The following is a 12250-nucleotide window of genomic DNA, read 5'->3' as shown; positions in this document are numbered from 1 at the left end:
TGTTGGCTGTAACTGTGTTGCTTCAGACTCTACCTGAAAAGACATCAACAAACATTTGATTTCAGAAGGCTCAGGTGGGTACTTAGGTACAGACAATGTTATTGGGGTGTTGGTGGTTTCTAGATATTATTTTTTTCAGAGAAAAAACCACGGGAAGTAGGCAAAACTGAGTGCAACCATCCATGTTAACAACCATTTATGCCATGGAAATCTGTGTAAATTTTTGGGATCTAAACCACTGTCCTTGTGATTAAAATTCATATGAGAGCTCAATAAATAATAATAATAATAAAATCTAAAAATATCTAAGCCTACAACAAAGTCAAAGAAATTTCAAAAGAGACGAATTCATCTACCATACTCCTGCAGCACATCTACTTGATCTAGCACTCAGCATCTACTCAAAAAAGTAAAGATAGCTTTTAAATGATCACAAAGCCCAAGGTAAGTAAGAAACAAGCAAAAATTGTCCTAATATTCAGAGGAGCTGCACTCCTGTCATGTTGCAAGAGCTGTGTGATGATATGTCAGTTATCAACCTGGAAAATCTACAGATAATAACATTTAAATAGAGGCAGCTGCTTTAGCCAAGAAACCTTCTTCAAAGCTTTCCTGGAAAAGCAGAAAGACTTCTGCTGCTGAGCAGGAGAGGCTTTGATTTATTTCACCTGCACATTTTCTGCAACCAATAGCAGGTGGGATTCAAGGCTGTTTTTTTTTAGCATACCTCTCTCATGTGCATGTCTCTGCTCTCTGATGTCTGTGGATGAAAAGTCTCTCCTCAACAGATAAAGTACTGCACAATTGTCTTGGCTTTTTACCTGCTGTTTGTAGCCTGTTCGTGAAAACCATGTGTATTCTCGTCTATCTGGGCTCACATGCTCTCTCCCATGCACATCTGCACACAGGCACATACATGTCCAGCATTACAAAGGGAGACTGGGACAAAGATTGCTGAAGTCACTGTCAGATCATAGCTTTAGCTTTTTTTGTGTGCAATGTTATTTTTTCTGCATGTTCCCTGTGATCATGTTTCTTACTGATGCTTGAGAGCTCACACACTGACTGAGATCTGGTATGTAAACACAAAACAGAAACAAGGCATTTCAGTGTGATTCAGCAAGCTGCCTGAATATTTGAGCAGTAGGTTCTGACAGCCTTTGGTTTAAATAATGTGTTATTATCTTTGAACAAAAGCACCTGAAGGGTTACTCAGCCAGTTGATACAAATTGAGTTCAACATCCTCTTGGTTTCCTTATTAAAGAAAACATCACTAGGTTTGCAGGGGCCGATTAGTGATCATTAATGGGGGTAACACTGGATTGCTAACAAGCTGGTCTGCCATTTGTGCTCCAAAACTGCGCTCAAGGAAGTTTCAATGAGCCAAAAGAGATGCTAACAAAAACTAAAGCACCAGGCACAAAACATTGCCTCCTGAAGCACGCCTACTCACCGGCAGCTTCCAGGAGATCAGCAGCCTAGAGCACCAGCTGCCCTGCTGGAGGTCCACCAGACCTCCTCAGAAGCTGAAGAGTAATTTTTGTGCTTAAGTTTTGTATAAATAGCTTATCTCTGGGTTGTGTGTGTGAGGACTGAAAGCAAATCTCCAAAGCAAATCTTGGAAATGATGGATTTTCTTTTGTTTTTTTTTCTTTTTTTTTTTCCTCTGTTTGCTGGACCTTTAGGTTTTCCCCTTCCTGTGGCTGTTGTTTCAACCTCTCTGCAGTTCTTTTGAGCCACTCTCTTTGAGGACAGTCAGATTAAAAAACAATTTCTCTGATCTCAGATGAACCTGTTTTTCCTGAGAACCACAAATCTCTGTTTGGCACTGAATCAAAATTGAACTAATGTTTTATGAAGAAAAAAAATAATAAAATGCTGACCAGCAGTAACAAGACAACCCTGCTATGGGCTCTAGGCCAGAAGCCTTACAAGTTTATGTGTAATAAAATGGACTTGATGTAGTGAACCCAGAGCTGTCATTAAAAAGTGGGTATTGCCAGCAGTATGGGACCTAAGGCGAGGCCTTACACGTAAGTGAGCCACCCTCCCAGGTTGCCACCAGCATCACCACCACAGCTGCCCTCTAACAGCCGGCACAATGCACATCAGAAATGGCAGCTGCCCTTGGAGGGGCTCGTTAGAGTGATGTGTCCAGGTGGTAGGCTTCGGTCTGCTTTGGCCGTGTGATAATGAACTCTTGGTTTCCTCTTTGTGCTAAATAAAATTTCTACAAGAACATTAGCCACTTCAACCGGTTATTAATTCGAATTAACTTCAGCAATAGCCCTGTAACCAACCAATAATGAGCTTTTCCTCACCAAAAACCTGAGTACTAGAAAATAAAGAGAAATTTTATTTCACTGTCTGGCTTCTATCCACTACAAGTATTAAAGATAAAATGTTCTTGTTCAGTATTTTTGTCATGCTATCTGCTTCAGCCAAATCAACAAACAAAACAAGCTATTGCCAAGAAATTTTATCTTTATGCAAACATATGAAATAGAATTTAATTTACCTAACTCTGAGCAAGTGTTAAATTGTGAAAGCCAGTTTAAATACAGTGAATCCAGTTGCAGAATAGTTTCAGTCCAAGAGGACTGAAGCAGAGTTTGAAGTAAACATTGAAACGCACCATTGTTTATGCAGCAATTTCTTTTGCTGCAGCTCCATCCTGGTGCTAAATATGATTAGAAGAACCAGGGTGAGAATAAAAAAACCAAACAAATAAAAAAATGGTGAAAAAATGAATGAATGATGTAGGTCGTCAGGAAAAAAATGCCATGTAATATGGAGGAATACTTGTGGCTCTTTCTTACCAGTACTAGTAGGTGCGATGGGTAAGTGACCTTTTACCCCTTTACAGTTGGATAGCTTGAAATTATTTATGTTAGAATCACATCCAGGTCATAAATGTAGTCCACAAGTTGTTGTGAGGGACAGTCTTTATTTCAGAGAAGCCCATGGCAGCTGGCAAAGAGAGAAACACTTCCTTCACAAGAATAGATTAAAGACGGCACCTTAGTTTTACAATAAACACTTGTGGTACCTTGTGGGTTATATGTATCCGTGTGCTGGGGATGCCCTTATGCCACTTCATCCCTGTTAAGCAGCCATAAGTTTACCTGTGCTGGCTGGTTAATGGAGCCTTCCTGCCACCAAGTGAGGTCTGACAGCTGGGACAAGCTAATTCCTGAACTTTCTTTCTGTAATTTGTCTTTGCTGGGTGGCCCTGCTGGCCCACCCTGAGGCACCAGTGGATGTGCTCTCCTTCTGGCCAGCCCACCCACACCTGATCCTCACTCTTGGCACACAGCACTGTGCAGAATATGGTGATGTGATGGGAGAGGGGTCTCGCCTTCCAGTTCTCTGAGCATCAGTTGGCAGGATGAACAAGAAGAGATGGTACAATCTCTTTTTACTGTTGGGGGGGGACACAGTGGCATGGCAAGATTAAGGAGCAGTTTTATCAAGGTACATAGCTGAACTTCTATCACTGAGGGGACTGAGAGCTCTGAATTTGTTTATAAATCTAGCCCCAGATAACTTCCCTGACATGCAAAAGTCGGGGCATAAGAAAGCATCAAACCCTAATCTCTTACCTAAAGGTTTATTCAAAAAAGATCATCCTTTTCCTTACAGTGACAGTTTTGACTTAAAAATGTCACTAGGCTCCCCATCTCACCTATAGCATCCCTAGGCAGCAGGTGGGGATCTCAGTTTTGCCTGCGTGGTCTGTCACCAGAGAAAAATCTGAAACAGATTCAAGTAAACTCTGATGTCTGGCTGAATGCACGCCACATTTTGAAGTAGTCTCTAATTTTTTGCTATGTCATAGCTCATCAACAGTTTTGGCAAAACCCACAGATTTTTTCAATCCTTTTTTCTGCAATGTAACACAGAAATCTGCCTTGGCATTATCCACCTCAGCAGCAAGAAATGTGAGAGTATTTAACCAAATATGAACAGTCCATCATCTCCCTCAAGCCATCATAAATTTACCTGTGAAACTGGGATGCTATAAATCTCCGCATAATTAGGAAAATTCTGCTAAAGTAAGCTGAACTATTGCTGTGATCCTTGAGAAAGGAATAACCGTTAACCAGTATGAACCTGGACACACCATTTAGTGCTTATTCCCCATTCACTTTCCATGTGCTATCACTTAGCAATTTCGCTGCAAAGCTAAAACAATACCACCAATATGAAACACATTAACACTGGCTAATTGATAGGTCACTAGCAAAGAATTTTTCTCTGGATGGAGAGAGTGTTTTAATAGGTGTCCATAGAAACCTATTTTCACCTCTATGTTCTTTAGTGCTTATTGTGTTGGTCAGGAAGAAAAAAAAAAAAAAAAAAAAAAAAGCAATGCTGAAGTTGCTGACATAAAAATATGGAATTAATAAGTAAAGACAAGGAAACGCTACAAAGAAGCACTGTGCAAACAAACCAACCGTGTTTTCACATAGCCTAATGCAAGTTCCTAAGTATGTTAGAAATCAAGCCACTAAGCCACATGCACTATTTATGGGAGCCTGTTCTGAGCAGCAGTGAATAAGACACAACTCAGGGCTGTGGTGGATAGTTAGATGACTGTCACCACAGGTATAGGTAGAAGTATCAGAGGACCAGGAGTTTCCATCCAACCCAGTAAAATGGCTGCAAATTACAGCTAGGGACATTTTGATAGAATACGTTGTATGTTTTGAGCATATTTATATAAATATTAGTTACAATGTATAGATAACTTGCATATTTAAAACAGCTAAGGTAATTAATCATTAGATTAACTTCTGAAGGGATATGTTTTTCCCAATAAATGTCAAGCTTTCAGATATTATTGGAAGTTTTGGTATTTTTTTTCTAATTCTGGTGGAAAACATTCAAGGCAGTCCTATACATTATTATTTAGAAATCCACCAAACAAAAGGAGTGTAGCTCAGGGCTTTCTTGTACTGTTGATGAGAAACGTTATATTAAGATCCTTCACTATCCTGCCACATCCTAACACAAGTTTATGAGCCATTGGAAACAGTGCTTAGCATGGAACATCTGTATCTGATAAAAAAAATAGTAAAGATCCAAAAACTATGGAACATCATGCTGGCAACTTTAAGAAACCTCTTTAAATTCTCCAGCATCTCAGTTGTTTTACCTGTAAGTAAATATTAATATTTCCCTGTCTTATGTCTGTGTACATTAATTAATGTTACATTGTACTCTATTTCTGAATTTTCTTTTGCTAGTAAAACTCACCATTGAAAATTTTATGATGCCAAAACTGTGCACATATTATCAATAAAGCTAATCTTATGCCTCTGTTTCTTATCACCTGTTGATCCTCTTGTACTGCGAATGACTGAAGCTAGATGGTCTGTGCTACCCAGATGTGCAGCAGCACAGAACAGCCAGACACACAAACAGCACCAAGCACCTACAAAGACACTACACAAGGTGAGTTGTCAGAAGTTTTTTATGCAAGCTTACAAAGCTTTTACAAGTGTGGTCTGTTTTTTCAGACCACAAAAACCTCGTGTGCTCCCTCAGTCCTGGCACAAATATTAGATATTACTGAAGTTCTCTTGGCTTTAATTTGAATAGCCACGATGCAAACTAGGATTATCCTCTTCAGTCTGGGGACCTTTGTTCTAGACAGTAATTTACAGGGTGATAGTCATTTAGAAAGAGTTCCCTACACTAGTGTTTCTCAAACTTTTTGGAGACACCAGCAAAGACTGGAAAACTTTGAAATTGATTTTGTGTTTGAAAGCAAGCCAGTGCAGAAAGCACAGAAAGCTCTGCAAGCTTTTTTTGCTCTGCAAGCTTTTCATAGAGGTTTGTGTAACCTTTCTCGGACCAATGTTTTCCCATTGGAAGGTAGAGCTTCATGACTGCAGCTGACTGTACCTAGGCGTGAAGCCAGAGGTCCTTGGAAAGCTATGACCACTTGCCATTCTCTTTCTTAGATCCAGTGACCACCTGTGGTCAGTGGTGTGGCTGTGTGTCCAACAGAGGAGGATAATCAGTATCAAATACGAGAATGGGGGCTTGAGGCGGAAATTAATAATTTTGTTGATAGGGCTATTCAGGGTTTTGGCAGAGCAGAAGCATCTAAAATATTGTTAGAAATGCTTTCTTGAAGATTTGTTGTCCCTTGCCATTGCCCTGTTCCCAGCTCAATGGATGGATCATCTATTCCATAAAGAATATTGTGACTTTGCAGCTCTTTATAAACTCTGATCGTGTTCCTTTTGAGCCTTCTTTACTTTTCCTTTTTCTTTTTTTTTTTTTTCAATAACAATTACATAAATCACAGAGATTAATTTGGTTTGTTAGGCAGATAACATTGGAAGTTTAAAGATTAAGCTGAGGCGTAATTTAGATTTCCAACAGGCAGCTCATTTCAAGAGCTCACTGAGGGGTGCTACCACATAAAATTCACTCAGTAAAATAATGTAATTTTAGCTTCAATTTTAGCTTTATTTAATAGATGTTTTCTAATGGTGTAGAGTACGTCCTTAATTTGCCTCTCTGCAATGTGAAGCTGATATCCTTGAATAAGGAATTCAGAGACAAGCATTTTATTTTTTTTTTTTTCTCCCAGTAGCATTCTTCTTTATTCTGAAGGCAAACAGCATTAAAAGCAAGACCATAAAACACACTATTTTTTTTGTTGATATCTGTAGTGACAAGATGACAGTTCTGGAATGCAGGTGTTCTTTAGTGAATGAACCATAAAAAGACCTATATGCAAACCTTAATAACAATGTTAGAGGCGGTGGGAAGGACAGCCAAGGATGTGAATTGAGATTTGTCTACTATACAGAACAACTGTGGAAATTAATATGTCTTGAGTGTAAACAGAATCAAAGTATCACAAATGAAGTTCAGAGCAGAACAGTTGTCACCCAAGAGCTTTGAAAAGGCTGTAAGAAAAGGAGGATGCCCCAGGCAATGCAATTCCCAAAAGGGATTCCTGCTGAGATGTCCAGCCATTCGGGGTGAGCGTTCAGCTGCTCCTACCAAACGCTAAGGTGCCCATACATCTACAAATGTAAAGCACAGGCATGCGCACAATATTAGTGTCCATGATTTTCCTTCCTTAGCCAGGAGTCACCCGCCAGGCCTCTCTAAGCTATCTATCTATCTATCTATCTATCTAATCTAAGGATATAGGTGGGTGGATTTTCTAAAGATGGGTGTAGAACGATGCTGTAAAACTGGGTCTGGCAGATCGCAGTCACTCCATGCAGTTGTCAACAGCAATGAATGGTGGAAGGGCAGCGGTGCTGGAAATGACCAGCAGCAATATTTTCTATAGGCAGAAAGAGTCTTATGAACAAAAATGAAAGGCAGCATCTGGATCGACTGAAGCTCTCAAGCACATCTGGCCAGAGGCAGGTTGATATGGGAACATACAAGAGCAAAGGATTTTTTCCCTCAGCTGCCCTGTCCTAGCTCCCAATATGTGAAAGTGACTTTCGTTCTGACAGCCAGGTGGGGTTTCCAGACACAGGGTAAGACTGGTTACAGTGTAAAGCCTGTGGAGGTCATCTGAGGTAACTCCTAACAGAGTCGGTGCTTGGGGGTGGGGAGGATGCTTTACCAACCCATTTTCCCTTTGGCTTACAGACCACTTCATGCACTCTGTTTTACAGTGCTGCCAAATGTCATGCAGGGAATCTGACAGCTTTCTTCCACCTCCCTACAGCCCAGCCTGACTCCCCATTCATCTGGCTGCACCGTGCTGCCATGCTGTATGGGCTTTAGTCTGCTGCCAGGCACCCTGTGCTGTTGCCTCTGCAGAGTGCTGCTGCCATTCTGCTTCTTCCCTCCCTGCCCCATCATCCCCTCCTCGTAGCTCCAAGAAAGCAATGCATCAATAACAGTGGTCCTGAGAAAGAGAGATGGGAACATTCAGAAGATGATGAGAGAGAGAATGGATCAAACACAAGAGGAAGGGGAGGAGGGCAGGAGCAGCCCATGCTTTTGGGGACCACACAGGGTTGATGCATAGGGAGAGACAACAAATCACAGCCCCCAGACTGGGAGATGTTGAATGAATCACAGCTTTTGACACCAGTGGAAGAAAGGTGCCTCTGATGTAAAGGTGGCCTCATATGGACTGAACTGTATTTTGGATGTCCTAGGTGTGGCCAAGGAGTCTTGTCTGTACTCAGCTGGAACAGGCTTGATATGTCCATTGTTCTTGGACCCTCTGACAAAAGCAAGAAAGCGCTGTGAGGAACAGCCACCTTTTAAAGAATAAAGGTCCAGGTCAGGGTTGTGACTGCATGTGTAAATTCTGCTCTGGGAGCAGATGATGGCAGAGATTACCAAACCTCACCTGCAGCTTTGTTGAGCGTCAGCTGTGGGCAAGCCAGAAAGAAAGCTCCCTCCTCTTCAAACTAGATAAAGTTGAAGACTGTGAGATGAAGTATGGGCTGGCTTTTTTCTTCACCCTTTCTCTCAGTAATGTGATGTGTAACTAGATCACAAAAATTAGGTCTGACTGACCACATATATTACAATGATTCTGTATCTGATTGACAGTTTTCATATTACTTTTGTATGTTACAGCTTGTGATGACAAGAACCGGACTAATTGTTTATTCTGTTTCCAGCAGTTCCGGTGTTACCACTCACATGGACACACATGTCAGGTTAACATGACGATTATTTTTACTAATCAAAAGTATAAAACCAGTTCAGAGATAAAAGTTGTAAGGCTTCTCAGAAATTCCTGGACTGCTGAACAACGGGGTATGATGGCACATGCTTCAGAAAATATTACTTTTTTTCTCAGCCTGAATGAGTAGGATACAGTCTCATTTGCAGAAAATTATTGTTTCTGGACACCTTTGGGTTTTGTATCATTCTTGCTTTATTCTGGAAAGCAGCTAATCACAGAATCCCAAAGTTAAAATAAATGTAATAACTGTTCCTGCTGTTCTTTTCCAAAAGTCAATAGACTTTCATACGGCCAAAGGCTAAATTATTGACCTTTGCATTCAATACCACTGAAATCTCCCTCCTCCTCCACCCCAAAACCAAAGAAGCCCTGGAATAATTGTCATATTTATATCATGAGTGTAAAAGATCAAAAAGACTTATTTCCCTATCTCAGCCTATCCAATGCAGTCTTCTAATTCCCAGTGATGCTGCCAGAGAGAGCCAGCAGCGTGTAAAAAGCCAGGACAAACCCCTTCGTTTGCAAGCAGCTATATGGGGCAGTGGGGCAGTGGGGGATGTGGCCTGTGACTGGTATTTGCATGAGAATTTTGCTGTCCTGATAGATTAGGAGAAGATGAGTCATCAGTGATGGATCACATCTGAAAGAACCAAGGCCAAGGACAACGAGGGGTAGGGTCATCAGCTTCAGATGCACAAAAATCCAAGGAAGTCCTCCATGGCTGTGTTGTGGATGTGGGACAACATGCTTCACAGTACACAAAGAAGCATGGAAGAGGGACGGGGAGGCCACCCAGCTCTCCACACTTTGAGGATAGACTGAAAAGAGAAGCGAATACAATATGGGACATTTAGGTGGGAGCTCAATGACTTTGTCAGACATGTCCTCATTACAGCAGTCAGCTAAACCCGTGCTACGGGTTGCTGGCTGCACTCTGAGCTGTAGTCTCATGGGTGGGATGCTAGAGAAACAGATATCCAGACGGGCACACGGGGAAGCTCGTTCCACATGTGTATCGATGAAGGAAAGAGTGGAGCAGTGCATTGCAGAGCCTACAGCAGTGGCAATGCAATAGGTTTTCACTGGGAGTTGATGCAGCAGGCTGGAGGCAAAGCAGATGCATATTTCTGAGGGAGCAGAAAAAATCAAAATATTTTGTAGGAAAATGTCAGTTTTAAGAAATTATTTGACACAGAAGTTTTGAAGTAGAGTAACAATTATACATTGACTTAGGTTGGTTTTATTTCTGATTCTGTTTTTTCAAATTATTTCAGCTCCGACTTAATTTCTGCTTTCTTTCCTCATGTAAATGCTCTTCAACTAGCCAGCTGCATTTCAGTTTGCATAGAAATGGTTTTGTTTCAGCATGACTGGCTGATCTTTTTGGGGTTTGCCCTGTGTTTCCATTCCAAGGAACATGCAGTTTCAGATTTGCTCATTTTACACAAGAGGCCACTGCAGTGGGGTGGCAGCTGTCACTAGACTCAGTCTTTGAAATCAGTAATAGGCATCACTCTGGATATGAATGTGTGGCAAATATGTAGAAACTGACTGGGATTGTCAGGTTCTGTGGCTGACTGTCAGATGCTGGATGCCAATGTGAAACAGTGAATACTCATTTCTTCTATGATATAAACTCTACCCTCCTCTGAAGGGATGTGAAATGAAATTCAAGTATTAGGGACTTATCTCATTTCAAGGGCAAAAATTTAATACAGTATTTATCTCACCTTACAATGAGTGCAGCTGAAGTGCTGTTTTAATTGGGAAGATAACAACATGAGGCTGCTCAGGACCAACATTCTTCCATGTAAATTTTTCAGGAAAGAAGAAGAAGAAAAAAAAATAGCTGGAGGGTCTTGAACTTTCATTTTTTTGTGTTTGTTTGTTACAAAGTGTATGTTACAAACCATCTTTGTGACAATCCAGAGATGAGACAAGGTGTTACAGCCCTAACCCTGCAGACAGGCAATACATTTTTATCTGTGCAGGTGCCCAGCTCAGTGCCAAGATGTTACCACCATGTGGAAGAGCAACTGTGGACACTCAGCATTGAGGGGGTGGAGGGGAATCATAACAGAAAACAGCAGTCAACATTCATGGAATATTTTTCTGTGGCATAGTCAATGGCTAATAGTAAAAATAAGTAGACAATAAGACATTTCTAGTAAGTGTTAGGGACTGGCCCAAAGACTATCTCTCACAGCTACTTCTAAAATACTTCTCTATTTCAGTTTAGGATATAGTTCAGTGAAAGATGCTGTTATTAGTCATAATGCAAAGCCAAAAAGGAAAGCCACTTTAAAATATGTTTTTGAGAGGTGTCAACAAATGAAATACATATTCCTTCCTTTCTCCACTCTGACATCTGCTTAGCTTAGAAAAAACAGTTTAAAAAAAGAGTAATGAAAGTTATGAGGAAAAATAGCACATATCTGAATCCCACAAGCCTGGGTTTAAGATGATGACAAGGACCTTTCTGTCCCCCACCCCTCATTTAGCCTGGGCAATGTTTCAGGCGAGAAGGTACAATAGCTGAAGTAAATGCATAGACTGCATTCTCAGGGGGAATAATGCAGGGCTGCAGTAGCACAGCTACAGTTTTCTGCTACACGTACTTGCATCCTAAACTGAGCTAAGCAACCAAGCAATAATGGCCACTCTCAGGTCTCCCGCTTTTGATCAAAATCATTCCTTTCCAAAACACTGAAAAATGCAAATTAAATTAATGGCTTTAATTTAAATTATTATAGATACATATTATTTTATAATACTATAAACTATGTAACATATTTTACAATGACATAATGCACATTATGATGTATATTATCTAGCATATAATTGCACATAGTGTATTTATCTGTAGTAGAACATATTACAACTTCACATGTAATATGAAGTTGTAATATGATTATAAAATTGTATGAAAATTAATAACAATTTTATACATTACAATCATTTATCAGTGTTCCTGAATCAACGTTTCCTTGTCCAACACATTTGGCGCATACATTATTTTATTCATGGCATCAACAAATACTGAAATGCAATTCTGTAGCCAGATCTGTTTTTACAGGAAAGTGTGAGGAGTGCTTATGTTACTGTCAGCAAAAGGCTGGGGAATGAGACACTGGAATAAGTCCTGGCTTGGGTGAGTAAAAGGTACAGTTGCTCAGACTGCAAGGGCTGCAAGGAGAAGGGAATGGAAATAGCAGCAGCCAGAAAATCGAACCTTGGTCTCTTTCTTCATGCTAGATGCCTTAGTTAACACTTTGATCACACTTAATGTCACTCCTTCCAAATGCTTCCTAACTGTTTGGACAGGAGTGGGGTTCATAAGGCTGTTGCGTACCTTGTATCTAACCACTGTTCACCAGCAACCTGTATCACAGCACTGAGTGAGCAGCGCCTGCTGACCTCTGCACGCCTGCCGACCTCTGTACTCCTGCCAACCTCTGCACACCTGCTGACCTCTGCACGCCTGCTGACCTCTGCACACCTGCTGACCTCTGCACGTCTGCTGACCTCTGCATGCCTGCTGACCTCTGCACGCC

The 12250-nt window shown here is 40.9% G+C and overlaps 1 long non-coding RNA gene across 1 annotated transcript in view; it reads right to left on the bottom strand.

Moving 5' to 3' along the window:
• Window positions 1-242: 242 nt before the first annotated feature.
• The window catches only part of LOC308061703, a 46550-nt gene continuing 34542 nt past the window's right edge, over window positions 243-12250 (bottom strand). The window contains exons 2-3 of the long non-coding RNA XR_013927328.1: window positions 12186-12203; window positions 243-12113 (exon numbers count right to left, since the gene is read on the bottom strand). This is a non-coding gene — a long non-coding RNA (uncharacterized lncRNA). The remainder of the gene's footprint in view (window positions 12114-12185; window positions 12204-12250) is intronic.

Source organism: Falco punctatus (assembly GCF_963210335.1).
Source record: "Falco punctatus genome assembly, chromosome: 3".
Lineage (NCBI taxonomy): Eukaryota > Metazoa > Chordata > Aves > Falconiformes > Falconidae > Falco > Falco punctatus.
The sequence above is the reverse complement of the archived record's forward strand: the minus strand, read 5'-3'. Positions and strand labels throughout refer to the sequence as shown.